The 15,953-nt window shown below is 35.8% G+C and overlaps 1 protein-coding gene across 3 annotated transcripts in view; it reads right to left on the reverse strand.

The window, feature by feature from the left end:
- Positions 1-15,953, reverse strand: part of INTS6 (integrator complex subunit 6) — a 90,304-nt gene that overhangs the window by 46,366 nt on the left and 27,985 nt on the right. Inside the window, exon 1 of one of the 3 annotated variants that reach the window (XM_077855838.1) lies at positions 13,315-13,455. The exons of the other annotated variants lie outside the window; for them this stretch is intronic. The gene's annotated coding sequence lies outside the window, so the exon portion shown is untranslated. Of the gene's footprint in view, positions 1-13,314; positions 13,456-15,953 lie in introns of those variants that run through there. 3 annotated transcript variants of the gene reach the window in all.

Genomic DNA, 15,953 nt, shown 5'->3' on the forward strand with positions numbered 1-15,953 from the left:
TCAGGCCCCGGGCCGAAGGTGGCGCTAAACCACTGAGCCACCCGGGCTGCCCCAAATGAAGTATTTTAAAATCAATAAGTAAATATTAGATAGATAAAATATTCCCCCCTAAAAATGTATATGGCAGTAGGGGCAGAACAGATAAAAAACAAGACCAATAAAATGTGTGTAACAATTAAAGCTGGATAAAGGTTCTTGACGATTATTTTATTTTCCCTACTTTTATATATATTTGAAAGTTCCATAATAAAAAGTTTTGAAAACTGGACATGCGTGAATAAACACAATTAAAAATGCAAGTAATTAAAAGCCTTTGTGAAAAGAAAAATGAGAATGGGAAGGAAATCTTGCCCTTATTACTAGTCCTTGTGTAAATGTAATTATTAGCCAAACGTTCACATTAAACTGAAACATTTTAACTCTTATAGAATATAAAAATTTCACCTGACATGAGGTGCTAGCAAAGCAAATAGTTCAGCCTGAGTGATAGCTAAATGACCCACATCTATGCCTAAAATATGCACTGACATAGACACTACCAGATAGAAGTCCACCACAGGTTACCTCCCTGCTGAGAGCTAACACATTTCTCCTGATTTCAAAAAAACTGAAGAGGGCAGAAAATGGGTAGATAATGTTTCTTAAAAATCAAAGCAACATAGAATTATCATTTGGGAGTAGGAGGAGGGTAAAGAAGCCTTACCATAAAGAGATTGATACATCTGTCCAAATTATTGCAGGTTTTGGGAAAAACCAATATTTAAACCTATGTTCTCCCATTTTGCTACATCCTGTTACTTATCTGAATTCCCATCTAATGTTCACACTATGCCACATATGATCACCTTACTAAAAAAACTATTTTCCTGCTAGACTTTAGATCAAATAATTCAAATTACTGCTTTCTGCGTTCCTACTGTTTGCTTACTTACATCACAACTTTTGCATATTAGCTTCCTCATCTACAGAATATATAACAAGGATACACACACAAATATATGTACATACATAAAAACTGTTGGTTTACATCAAAAACTAATCAGTGTAACTCACTACATTAAGAAGATTTTCTTAAAGTCGTATGATAATCTGAACATATGCATTAAAAACATTTGACAATTCCATATCCAATCGTGATTAAAAAAGAAACCTCAGCAAACTGGGTACAAAAGAGAACTTCCATAATCTGATAAAAAGAATATACAAAGAACCTACAGTTAACAACACACTTACACGGTGAAAGGTTTCACTCCCCACCTCATCCCCCAAGATCAAGAACGAGGCAAAGATGTCCATTCTCATCATATTTACCAGCACATTCATTAAGCAAGAAAAGAATAAGCACACAGATATGAAAACATGTAAGTAAAACTGTCTATATTCACAAACAACATGATTCTGTATGCAAAAAAAATTCCCAAAAAGCTACTGTAGGATAGTGAATATAGAAAAATAAGAGGTTATATAAGGTCAAAATAGAGAGATCAACTCTATGTGCAAGCAACAATCAGAAATTGGAAGTAAAGACTAATGAACAGTTGCATCAAAATATCTGTGGCAAAACAGAGTGACAACAATAAAAATCACTGAGAAAAATTAGACTAAAAAAATCTGAGATTACCATTTCCATGAATTAGAATAATAAAGTGTCCACTTTTCCAAATTAACTTACAGATTCGATGTAATTTCAATCAAAATTATAGTAGGCAGGGTGCCTGGCTAGCTCAGTCTAGTAGAGCATGCAACTCTTGATCTTGACATTCTAAGTTCACACCCCTCGTTGGTCTTAGAGCTTTCTTAAAAGAAAATGCAGCAAGCTTTCTTGTAAAAATTATCAAACTAATTCCAAAATATTTTGGAAACTCAAAAGACCTAGGATAGATAAAACAATTTTGGAAAAGAAAAAACTGAAGACTTAAACTAACTGACTTCTAGATTTATAAAATAATAGACTGACAGTGCTGTACCCAGCAAAAGACATAGAAATCAACAAAACAGAAAGCCCAGAAACCGTTACAACTAGCCAAATGACTTTCAACAAAGCTGCCACAGCAATGCAATGGGGAAAGGATTATCTTTTTAACAAATAATACTAATAGGATTATAGTTAATGATGCATCAAAAAATGAACCTCAACACTTTCCTCCCATGAGACATATAAATTCTAATGAATCATGATCCTAAAAGTAAGAGATCATGCTATAAAACTCCTTCAAGAAAATACAGGAGAGGGGATCCCTGGGTGGCTCAGCTGTTTAGCACTGCGTCCAGCCCAGGGTGTGATCCTGGGGTCCCAGAATCAAGTCCTGCCTCGGGCTCCCGGCATGGAGCCTACTTCTCCCTCTGCCTGTGTCTCTGCCTCTCTCTCTCTCTCTGTGTCTCTCATGAATAAATAAAAAAATCTTAAGAAAGAAAGAAAAAGAAAATACAGGAGAAAAATCTTAGTAACATTGATTTAGGCAAAAATTTCTGAAACAGGATACAGAAAGCACAACTCTAAAAGAAAAAAATTAATTTAAAGCTTCTGTTCTTCAAAAGACACTGTAAAGAAGGAAAAAGCCATAGGCTGAGAGAAAATATTTGAAAAACATGTATCCAACAAAAAGGACTTGTATCCAGAATATGTCAAAGATTCTCAAAACTCAATGAAGTAAGATAATCCAATAAAAAATAGGCCACAGATGAGAACACTCACTTCACCAAAGAAGATATACAGGTGACATATAAATACACAAAAGGATGTTCAACACCATTAGTCATTAGGGAATGCAAACTAAAACCAAATTGAGATACCACTACATAAACCATGTTGTCTAAAATTTAAAAGACTGAAAAAACTGAAGTGTTGGACAGATGCAGAGCAACTACAACTCTCATATTCCCAGTGAAAATGCAAAACTAGTACGGCAACCCTGGTAAACAGTTTGCCAGTTTCTTATAAAGTTAGATATATTTTATCACCCACCAACTGTACTCCTATGTATATGTCCAAGAGAAATGAAAAGTTATGTCCATAAAAGGACCCGTCTGCCAATATACACAGTGACTTTATTCATAATGGTCAAAAGAAAACAAACAAACAAAAAACATAAATCTTCCATCTGGTAAGAGGATAAGCAAACTGTAGTATGGCATACACTGGAGTATCACCCAACAATTAAGAGGCACAAACCACTGAAACATGCAACAATATAGATGAATCTCAAAAGCATTATGCTAAGTGAAAAAAGCAAGACCCAACAGACTATACATTCTATGATCCCATTTACATGACATTCTAGAAAAAGCAAAACTAGATAGACATAGATAGAGTGACAGGAAGCAGATCAGCTGTTTCCAGGAGATGATGACAGAAATAAACTGCAAAGGGACACAGCACAAGAAAATTTTTTTGGAATGGTAGATATATACTTTATATCGTGATCATGCTGTTGACATGATATTCACTTTTATCAAAACTCATCAAGTTTTATACTTAAAAGTACTATATTTTATTGTATATACATTGTGGCTAAACAAAAAAGACAATAAAAACAACAACAAAGGAAATATAAGCCAGTACAAATGGAGGACCATATATTTAGTGACAAATTAAAAAAAGGAAAGAAAAAGGTTCTAGAATACATATGCAATTTAGTTTGCAGCCTGGGGTCTTATACCATAAAATGCTGCCTCCTTTCTAAGAATGCCTTTCTAAAGATCCAGGTGAGAATACTCATTCTCAGTCTTTTCCATGGACCAGACAAGATGTGTGTACATGTGCACACGTGAACACACACACATACACACAATCCATGGGAGTACTGGACTTCTGTCTTAGATAACTATGTATCCTGTTCTTTTCCATTTAATGCAATATAACAAAATGGAAGCATCACAGTGTCTTTACTCTAAGGAGTACTTTAGGTACTTTAACCTCTTATTAACAGTAAGTTACTAGGCATATAGTTCATAACATGGCTGAGAACTGGATCCAAGCAGACTATAGTATTAGCAAACTCATTTGTTAACTCATTCTTTTCGTAAAAATATATGAAGAATTAATGCTGTCAGTAAATGAATAAGTGGCAAAAATCTGCAGAGAATTAAAAGTTATTGATTTTAAAGAAATTAGGTCAATTAGTAGTTCCTAAACTATAGCAGGGCTAAGGATAACATCACACTTATGAATTAACTGCAGAAATATAATATATGTATATAATCACATGCTAAATTTTGTAGTATTTATAAATGCTGTAAAAATTCGTTCATGGTATGAATATCAACAGAGTTAACTACTCTATGCCAGGCACTGGGGTTAGAAAGGATAGTCCTTGCCTTTCTGGGGCAGGAAGGCTGGTTGACATTAGCCAGATAGACACACAGATTACTAAGTAATAGACATTATGGTAAACGCTATGAAGGAAAAATGGCTTGCTTTCTTTTCTTTGTTTTTTAAAAGTCAAAACAAAATCCTATGCTGCAGTGTTTATTAATGGAGATCACACTCTCTCAACTCCCTGAGCTAGTCTCTTGTCCTGATACTTTTCCAAAAACTTCTCTATCCCATTAAAATTCCATCTTTCTTTAAAGTACCAATGGTGCCTTCATGAGGAAGTCTTCTCTGATCCCTACAAGAATTAGAAGTTTCTCTTTTTGGAATGTGATAGAGAATAATAAAAACAGGAAAATGTCTTGGGACGCCTGGGTGGCTCCGTGGTTGAACATCTGCCTTCCTTTTTTTTTTTTTTTTTTAAAGATTTTATTTTATTTATTCATGAGAGACACAGAGATAGAGAGACAGACAGACAGAGAGACACAGGTAGAGGGAGAAGCAGACTCCATGCAGGGAGCTCAATGCAGGACTCGATCCCAGGTCTCCAGGATCACACCCTGGGCCGAAGGTGGCGCTAAACCTCTGAGCCATCCGGGCTGCCCTAACACCTGCCTTTGGCTCAGGTCGTGACTCCAGGGTCCAGGGATCGAGCCTGCTTCTCCCTCTGCCTGTGTCTCTGCCTCTCTCTGTGTGTCTCTCATGAATAAATAAAATCTTAAAAAAAAAAAAAAAACAGTAAAATGTCATAAGCACTATCTAATTTAATCAACAATAACCATGAGATATAGTTATCATTATCCCCATCTTAAAATTGAGGAAACTAAAGCTTTGAACAAGAGTATTAGGTTACACCTCTAATTAGCTGCAGAACCAACAAACTTAAGTCTTTATAACATAAACACACTCCTTAACCAGTACATTTTAAATACATACTTTACATTTTAATTGAAATGCTAGTATAAATTCATGACATATTTTCTGTTTTAAGGAAAAAAAATGTATTTCCTAACTCTCTGTCCACTGAAAAGGCCTCAAAACAATGACCAACTCAATAGTCCACCTCTAAAACCCAGGTTATCATCTTTATTTACATATGCCACTTCCTAATACACAGAACCTGATATGATTCCAGGTTTGGGGCAAAAATACACAAGATAAACTTAGAACAAGTGGTGATATTAGAAAGCAGGTTCCAAAGCTTTTAAAATAAAATTAAATCCTTTATGTTTTATTTCAGAAATGTCTCAGTGGAAATCTTAAAAACGAATCTCCCTTCTTGCCAATCAAGACCCCCAAATTTTATCTAGACACATGGCCACCCACTCTGCCTTACAGTAAGTGTGGTCAAGTTCTAGTTGATGGACTCCGATTGGAGCTGTCATATACCAGTTTTAGGTCATGCTCACCCAGGCGGCTGCCTGCCCTCCTCGTTACTCCTTCTCACAGGCTGAAATTCAGTTGTAGTGTTGAACTAGGTAGAGTGTGTTGTAAAACCAGTTATCAATCATTCAGATAAAAGCAAAGACTAAGTGACAAAAGAGAAGGAAACTGGGGCCTACACAACAGTTTGGGGCAGAACCACCCTATCTCCCAGACCACTAATTCTGTCTCTGATGGGAGAGAAAAAGCTTTCCATCTTTTTAAGCCTCTACTTCTGTTATCTAATTACAGCAGCTGAACCAATACCCTAAAAAATAAACTTGCCAGAAGATTTTCAAAATCCTTGAAGGTTCAACTAGATGCTTGTCTATTTCTTTTGCTCTGTTGCAGAACATTTGCATTCAAAGAAGCACTCTATGTGCATTAAAGGCAAGGAAACACACTTCTAAATCAAACTAAGGTTTAATGCCTTTGTGATTTAAGAAACAGAAAGCCGGAACTTCCAGGATCAAGTCCCATGCTAGTCCCAGTTTCTCAGATTTGCTTAGATAATGTAGATGGACAAAAGCTTCAAATAAAATGTTAACATTTTTAGTGACATAGAGTATTTCTTAAATCTCCTTTCTCAAATGTAACACAGCCTTAGCTCTTCCCTCAGAACAAACAACAACAATCCACGTAACTAGGATCAGGACCTTATTTTTAGGATACTGGGATATCCTTCCCAGTAGATATAAGAATAGTTCTACGACTCAAGATTTAATCCTTCAACTTCCTTTCTCTCCTAAGGTTTTACCTTTTAACAATCCCCAATTCTTTTTTTTTTTTTAAGTTTTTATTTCTTTATTCATGAGAGTCACAGAGAGAGGCAGACACACACCCAGAGGAAGAAGTAGGCTCCCTGTGGGGAGCCCGATGTGGAACTCGATCCCAGGACCCCAGGGTCATGCCCTGGGCCGAAGGCAGATGTTCACTGCTGAGCCACTCAGGTGTCCCAGCTCAATTATTTTTCTGATTATTTCCAAGAACAGTTTAAAATCCTAAAATACTGAAACTGAAATGATCTGAGAAAAGGTATATGAAAGAAAGCAGCTACCAATTCTAGCATTTCTTACTTGCTGCTTGGGATTAAAGAACCAATGCACTGGGGATCCCTGGGTGGCTCAGCGGTTTGGTGCCTGCCTTTGGCCGGGGGTGTGATCCTGGAGTCCCGGGATCGAGTCCCAAGTCAGCTCCCAGCATGGAGCCTGCTTCTCCCTCTGCCTGTGTCTCTGCCTCTCTCTCTCTCTGTCTATCATGAATAAATAAATGAAATCTTTAAAAAAAAAAAAAAAAAAAAACAATGCACTATATTACATCATCTTTAGATTTCTTTCTAATAATGAGACTTTTATTAAAAAGGAAAGGCTTGGGCAGCCCAGGTGGCTCAGAGGTTTAGAACCTGCCTTCAGCCCAGGGTGTGGTCCTGGGGACCCGGGATCGAGTCCCATATCTGGCTCCCTGCTTGGAGCCTGCTTCTCCCTCTGTCTGTGTGTCTCTGCCTCTCTCTCTCTCTCTCTCTCTCTCTCTCTCATGAATAAATAAATAAAATCTTTAAAAAAAAAGGAAAGGCTTATTATTTGCCACTCAATTGGTCATTTTTAAATGATTAATTTTATGTTATGTGAATTTCACCTCAATAGAACAATCCAGTTAAGGAAAACTCCAAGAAAGACCAAAGACAAAGATGGAAGTAGGAAGAATTTAAGAGTGACAATGATGATGGTGCTAATAATGGATACATTCAGAAGTCAGAATAGAGATGGAAATGGGGAAAAAATTGTTAAAGAAATAACTTCAAGGATAGGATTTTCCAAATTGAAGAGCCTGCCAGGAGGCCACAACACCTATTGGTAGTAAGAGAGGTTAACAAGTAACAGAATGAATATGGTAAGAGTGACAAAAATTAAGCCCTAGAAGTACAGAAAAGAAAATGCAACTAAATGCCTAAAAGCTTTACAGAAGGTAGCATTCCGACCAGTATCAACAGAGACTGAGTAGGTTTCGGAAAGAGAGGGGTGAGAAGAGATAAGAAGCGTCCCAGAATTATGGAACAGGCAGCGGTAAGAGTGTGGTGGACTCCATACACAACAGGGACACTGTGGTGTTAGTGAAGCACCCAGTGCAGTGTAAACCAAATAAACCATGGGGAAAGTTGGGATGAAATCATAAAGGGCCTTTTATGCCTGGTAAGGGGAGTATAGATATCCAAAGGTAAGAAATAAGGGCAAAAGGGAGAACGCCTAAGTAGCATCAAAACTCAATGAGAGAGATAAACGCAGGTAGGAATGGGCAAAATGGGTGGAGGGGGTCAACAGGTATAAACTTTCAGATATAAAATAAAGAAGTCTTAGGGATGTCAAGAATAGCCTGGTGACTGCTGTTAATACTGCACTGAATATTTGAAAGTTACTAAGAGAGTAGATCTTAAAAGTTCTCATCACAAGAAAAATTTTCTGTGTTATAATCAATGTTAACTGGATTTACTGCAGTGATTTCATAATATATACAAAATATCAAATCATTATGTTGTGCATCCAAAACTAAATTATATGTCAATTATATCTCAATAAAATACATACACCCCCCCCCCCAGAGCAGCAGTGCCCTAACAGTTTATACTGTAGTGCCATTCATGCTTAACAATTATTAAGGATCCTAAAGAGCTTTTGTTTATTGGTTATGTCTATCTACTGATGCTTATGGAATCAAAAATTAAAAGTAAGGAAGTTTAAAGACAATGGCTAGAAAAACAAATCTTGGGAATCTGCTTTATAGATGGAAATCTGTATGTATTTGATAGATGAAGCTCTGGGAATACATGAAATTGCCTAAAAGGAGCATGCCAAATATATATGAAAAAAAAAAAACTAAGATCAAGCCAGTAACAAGCGTAAGTGGATGGTCATAAAGCAAAATTAAGGATTAAATGAAACCGAAAGCCTAATGAAAGCCAGGACAGTGTAAACCCAGAAGCTACTTTTAAGAAAGTATTCAATAATGCTGGCAAAACCTCCGAAAGAGAAAAATTAAAAACGAATGACTGAATCTGTTAAGATGATTATGTTACTAGTGACCTTATTAAAAATGGTAGAAATCAGAAGCTAGATTGCAACAGATTAAAGAATAAAAAAGGAGGTAGGGAAGTCAAGAAGATATCAGAAATAATTTCTAAATTTGCTAGGAAAGGAAATAAGGAAATTTAACAGTCACTAGAGAAGGAAATAGGGTATGCAAGGGTAAAGATACGAGTTTTTCCATTTATTTCATTTTTTTGGAATGGTTGATCCAGGGAGGCAGAGTTATACAACCATCACTGCTACCTAATTTCAGAGCATTTCCATCACCCAAAAGAGAAACCCTATTCACATTAGCATCAACTCCTACCCTTCACCCCTAGCAACCACTGTATGTTTCTGTTTCCATGGAATTACCTATTCTGAGGATTTCATATGAATGGTATCATGCAGTGACTGGCCTTTTATATCTGGGTCTTTCACTTAGCTTATTTTCAAAATTAGGCCACGTTGTAGTATGTGTCAGAATCTAATTCCCTTTTAAGGCTAAATAAAACATTCCATTATATGTCAAAACCACATTGTGTTCATCTGCCCATCAGTTTCCACTTTTTAATTATGATAATTAATGCTAATAAGACATTTTATGTCGACATATTTTCATTTCTCTAGGGTACACAGCAAGAAGTGGAATTTGGGGCTCACCGGATAACTCTGGGTTCAACTTCCTAAGGAACTGCCAAACTACTTCCCATAGCAGCTACATCATTTTACACTCCCACCAGTAATGTAGGAGGGTTCTAGTGTCTCTACATTCTCACCAACATTTGTTATTATCAATCTTTTTTATTACAACCATTATAGTAGTTATAAAGTGGTATCCCATTATGGTTTTGATTTGCATTTCCCTAATGACTCATGATGATAAAACATATTTTCCTGTGCTTACAGGTCATTTGAATGTCTTTAGAGAAATATAATTTCAAATCCATTGCCTATATTTGAATTGGGTTGTCTTTTTCTTTTTGTGTTATAACAGCTCTTTTTATTCTGGATACTAGGCCCTTTGCAAATATTTTCTCCTATTCTGTTACAGACTTTTCTTAATAGTATCCTTTAAATTGCAAATGTTTTTAACCTTGATGATTTCAAATTTTTCTATTTTTTCTTTGGATGGGCTTCTACCATCATGTCTAAGAAACTGCTGCCTAATCCAAAGCCCTGAGTTTTTAGTGTGCATGTTTTCTTCTAAGAGTTTCAGCTCTCACATTTACATTGCCCACCCATTTATTTTTGTATATGGTATGAAGTAAAGTCCAGCTTTACCCTCCTGCATAAGGATACTTAGTTTTCCAGTATCATTTGTTGAAAACATTATTCTTTCCCCATTAAATTCTTGGCTCATCTGTTGAAAACTGAATGACCATAAACATGTGGGTTTATTTCTGAACTCTCAATTTATCCATTGGTCTAGATATCTATCCTTATGGACTATTTTACAGCTTTTTGTTTTTTTTTAAAACCCCACGCTAGAACATGAGAAGTAATAAACTTGAAAAAACCAACAGACTAGTCCCAGCCATGCCTCTCAAATGAGAATCAGCTATACTAAAACTCATTTTCCTCACTTTCACAAAATTGGGAATTAAGTGAGATGGGAAATCACCTTGAAACAATAAAGAGTAACAAAATTAAGGCTTGTTTATTACTCTTCTTAATGATTACATTCAACTTCAACGGCGTAAGTTATTTTGGCAGCCAAGAATAAAAGAAAGTAACACAGTAAGAATCTGCTTCTAAGAAACAGTGCCTTACCATGTAGTAAGCCCTCCATAAATTACTGTAATTAACCACTTTCCACTTGCTTTATATTCTTTTCATTCATTCTCAATGACTATTAAGATTATGGAAAACCAATTGATAAATTAAAATCATGGTACTTCAGGTTCTTTCTTTAGCAATTAGTTCCTTGAAAAAAAAAAAAATCAAGTACATTTCCCTTAGGCTATTTCTAGTTTTTTAGTATTATCCAAATAAGTATTTAAGGATGGTTCTCTTCATACGATACTGAATAAGGAAAGACAAATTAAGAAATTATTAAACTTTAAGCGATTTCTATAAAATTTAGTAATAATCTGATTTATTTAGTTGGTAGTCCTTACACACTTAGTTACAATGCATGTCCTGTAAGTTAAAAAAAATATTTTTTTTTTCACTCTAGTAGTTTAAGAGCACTCTCTTCAAAGAAAAGAGCAATTAAATTACTTGGCAATCAATGATACGAAAATAATTTTTTTACAAAATTTTTCTCCAACAAATTTCAATGGTGAGGTCTAATTTTTTTAACTGTATTGAAAAATAATTACCCACCATAAAGTTCATCCATTTTAAAAGTGCCCAATTTAATTATTTTTAGTAATTTATAGAGTTACACAACCACACCACTCAGTTTTAGAACATTTCCAAACCTCAGAAAGCTCCCTCTTACCCATTTGCAGTCAGTCCCCAGTCCACCCCAGGCAATCACTAATCTACTTTATGGATGATCCATAAAAATGGAATCATACATATGTGGTCTTTTGCATCTTTGTTTTGGAGGTTCATTCATGTTACAGCATGTCAATAGTCCAATTCCTTTTCTTGCTAAATAGTATTCCAAGTTTATTTTATATCTTGTATAAAACCCACAATTTTATCCTCTTTTATGAGATTGAAAAAAAAGTTACCAAAATTACCTACTCCTTGTATATTCCACACTGTTGCTACTATCTTTCTAAAATCCAAATCAGATCACTTTCTCAAGAACTACACTAAAATCTCTTCAATGGTTATTACCATCTACATTCCCTGGCAGGGCATACACAATGGGCCATGCCATCCATCCAGGCTCATTTCCTCCATCTCCCTGAACACTCTGCCAACTATCACTACTACTGAGGTATGTATGGTTCCCTCACTGTCTCTTCTATCACTTTTAGGTCTTTGTACTCATCTACTTCCCAACCTGAATTAATCTTCCAAAGTCCAACTTGAGGCATTTCCTAGTGCCAGCCTCACTTTCTCAGCAGCTTGTGCTGTGATCATTTTTCTTCTTAAACTAGGCCATAACCGTTCACCTCTCTCTTACCAAACTTATGCTCCTAGTATCCAACCTTTTTTCTGAGCATCACTGGTGTTCAGTATCTGTTCAATTAAACTGAATATATTCTGACCACGAGCCACCTTCTGCTCACTTCATTAAGGAAGATCAATTGTACTCTCAACCTCATGGAGAAAATGACCTGAAAGTAGTATAAACAATTTGAGGTCTAGGGCACTGGTCTACAAAATAGGGTATACTCCAGAGGTCAGCAAACTATATAGCCCAGCAGCCAAATCCAGCCCTTGGCTTGTTTTGGTAAATAAAATTTTATTGATGACAGCCACATTCATTCACATTGTCCACAGCTGCTTCTTGCCGACAGCAACGGAACAGAGTAGTTCTAACAGACCGAGCAAGCTAAAAAGCCTATAATATTTACTACCTGGTTTCTCTAGGTTTGAGAACTCCTGGTATATATACATCATGATGTGAGGAAGAAAGTTGTCAGAACTTCCTTTGTCTAAGTTTTTTCATCTCATCTTTTAAAATTTCTATTTTTGTAGATATTTTTAATATAAATAGAGGAGGTGTGTATGTGGATATAAAATACACACACACATATATCTATAATTATACACATGTAATACCTAAACACAAATATGGACAAACATAAGGGATAGTGCATGCCCATATATTTTTTTCTAATAGAGACAACTCAAAAACAACAAAAAATAAAATAAAATAAAACCTATTAAGTCTTAAGTCAAGTTTTAGAATTTAGTTGAAAATTTGGCAACTAGGATTATTATATGAATAATTGGGTTCCATAAGTGCTTCAAAGCACAGAGAAAGAAGCCTACAATTAAACTTTTTCCAAAAAAAAAAAAAAAATGCTCAAAACATCTCTTAAAAGTCTTTTTATTGAGCTAAAAAATGTTATTCAATTAATGCAACAGTCCCAATATTCTTCAAGTTGAATGCAATAAAATATGAGCTACCTATATAAACTGCTTCAAACATGGTTCTGCTTTTTAAAAAATTACAACAGACAAATCATTTGAAAATGTGTCCATCTCCAATTGCCTGATATACAATCAACACATGATAAATATATAAACTAGTGAAGAAAATATCTCAATAGCTAGTTTTTTTAATCCATCTGTACTTATAATGCAATTTTGTAACCAAGATGTTCCTTACCTATGAAAGTAGGCTGCTTCCTTTTAAAACAACAGATACTAACCTAAGGTTCTGAGGGCCCAGGAAATACAAATTCCTCCCCTTACAGATTTTAAGGTTAACAAGTTATTAGTTCCTAATAACTCTAAAGTTGGGGCCTGATCATCGTCATCAACAAAATTATAAACTAATTTACCAGTTGAACCTGGATTTCTCAGGTTAGGGTTATCACTCTACGTTGAATCATACTCTCCAACAAATAGTCACAGCCCCCAGAGAGAACTACACTCTACTCTGCTCACCTTTAAGGCTTTTTCTGAGGCCTTCCGAGATGACTAGCATCAGACTTTTGAGGAAGGCTAGCCATTAGACAAGGCTTTTCCCCACGATCTGACTGCTTGAAGTGACATCCAGGATCAGGTCGATCCTGTATCCAGGAATCATGACCCTCCCTGAGGCACCAGTCATCATGAGACAGTCAGTGCACTTTGGCACTTCTTGAAAACCACTGGGCTGCTCCTTTAGCTGAAAGGAAAAAAAACATCAAAACCACAACAAACAAAACAAAGGGGGAAAAAAATCAGTAATTCAACCTGAAAAGACAGATTGTGGGGAAAAATAAACCAAAACAGCCTTGTCTAGATCAAAATGTAGCCTTGTCTTGATGTAAAGATCATAGTTTCAGTCACTGCACAAAGTTTATTCCCAATACACAAATCTAAAAAAATTTAAATCTATTTTATTACATCTGAAGAGAATAATTGAAAATGGAAGTTTACATTAAAAAAAAACTATTTATGGAATACAGCTAAATAAGAATAATGAAGGTATTTATAAACAACCAGCAGCCTACGGCTTATGTGAGTGTGCCTCACCAGGAGATCAAGTTCTCAACTTTTTCAAGCTCTCAAATTGTAATCTGACTTAGAGATGCATAAAATACATCTAACAGGCTGACTTTAACTGGGTTTAATTGGTAGAAAACTGCCAATACGGTTAAAACCAATCTACAACTATTCTTAAACTATATACTGATGAACAGAAAAGAAATTAGGCTTATGTCCTCAACTAAATTGACACTAGAACAAGGTATCCCCAAACACACAATGCTCTTGTCCCAGCATTTTGAATTTCAATGTTCATGCTTACTTGAAATGAGCAATTTGAAATGTTCACATCACTATGGCCTTAACATTAAAAACTTAAATACCTGACAAGTAATAAGTTGATGTAATGTTTATTTATTTAATCTGCTTCAAAATAAAAACTCATCAACATCCAGAGATAAAATTCTGCTTGTTTCTCTGTTTTTAAGTACAAAATACTTTGCCTAGGACACAATGCTAAGAAGGCAAGAAAAAGTTTTTGAGCTATTGTTTTAAAAGTTGGCTCATAATTCCTTTAAAAATTGGTACTTTATCAAAGTACCAAAGTACTAAAGATAATACTTTATCAAAGAATTATTTTATATTCCTTTCTACTATGTATCCAGTATCACTATTTCAGTTAAAACTACCACCGTCCACATAGATCTCCAGTTGGAATCTTCAAAATACTATTAGACTTTCTCTTTTTTCACTTCTTTGAGAATATGATTAAAGCTACAGACCTCTCTGTCTCCCAGAAGAATGTGCATAATTGCAAAAATGGACAATGTCTAGATTAGTTTTCAGGGAATTCACAGAATCCTCTGAAGCCCAAGCCTGGACTCTGATTCAGAACCCCTGTCAAACGCTGCTGCTTTTTTTTTTTTTTTAACCTCATCATTTCTAAAGACCTGCCTAGTTAGCATACCTATCAAATCTCCCACATTTCTGCTTTTCTGTCCAGCCATGGTTTAGTTTCATATACCCCTTATTTTTCCTGATTATTTCATGTAGTTTGTGAGTTCTTCCCAGTTTACATCCTTCAACCTATTTTCTTTCACCCAGGCAGAATAAGTTTACTAATGCAAATCTGATCATGGGACTCGCCTAACGTCTGAGCACTCAATACCTCCTCTCCAAATGTTAACAGAATGATGTCTACTCTCCTCAGCGTGGTTATCTTCCAGCCTCTATCTACATTTCAAGCAACCACTCCCCCTGCCTACACTTTCCATATTCTATCATATATAGTCTCCCCATACACTGCTTTTATGCCTTCATACTTTTGCACGCTATTTGCTCCTCCTGAAACGTCATAGCCCAATGTCTCATTCATCGCTCAAAACCTACCTTCCCTGTTTCTGCTCTCTCAAAAGAGAGCCATGAGATTTATCTCAGTGTATTACAAATGCTTATTTACCTGGCTATCTTCAAATACATTTTCTAGGGGCAAGAGTCCTGCTTAATTTCACCTTTGGTGTTCCCCGTACCTAGAACATAGTGGTACTAAACATAAACGTATGGTGGGCCATTATTCTTGTACACAACCAAAGTTATCATGCTCCACCAAAAAAGAAATGATTAATGAGTTAATCCAAAATATAATCTAAGAGTTCAAAATCCAAACAATTCATTATAGAAGAGTATTTTAGCAGGAATTCTCTAGAAAGCAAAAATTAAGTGTAACTATCACCAATTCTTTATAAATTGCTCTCATCTGGGTCAAGTATGTGTGTATACATATATATGCATAGGGGTGTGTGTGTGTGTGTATTTTTTAATAATGCTAGTTATGGACATCCAAACTAGGAGGCGCCTGCATGGCTCAGTCAGTTAAGCATCTGACTCTTGATTGCAGCTCAGGTCATGGTTGAGGTCATGATCTCGGGGTTGTGAGATCCAGCCCCATGTCAGGGTCCCCACTGGGCATGGAGCCTGCTTAAGATTCTCTATCCTTCTCCTCCACCACCACCCATTCTCTCGATCCCCCTCTCAATTAAAAAAAAAAAAAAAAAAGCACAATAAGGATAACAGAATACTATGCCATCCTTTGGATAAAAATTCATTAAGCCAGG

The sequence above is a fragment of the Canis aureus genome, chromosome 17 (genome assembly GCF_053574225.1).
Source record: "Canis aureus isolate CA01 chromosome 17, VMU_Caureus_v.1.0, whole genome shotgun sequence".
Classification (NCBI taxonomy): Eukaryota; Metazoa; Chordata; class Mammalia; order Carnivora; family Canidae; genus Canis; species Canis aureus.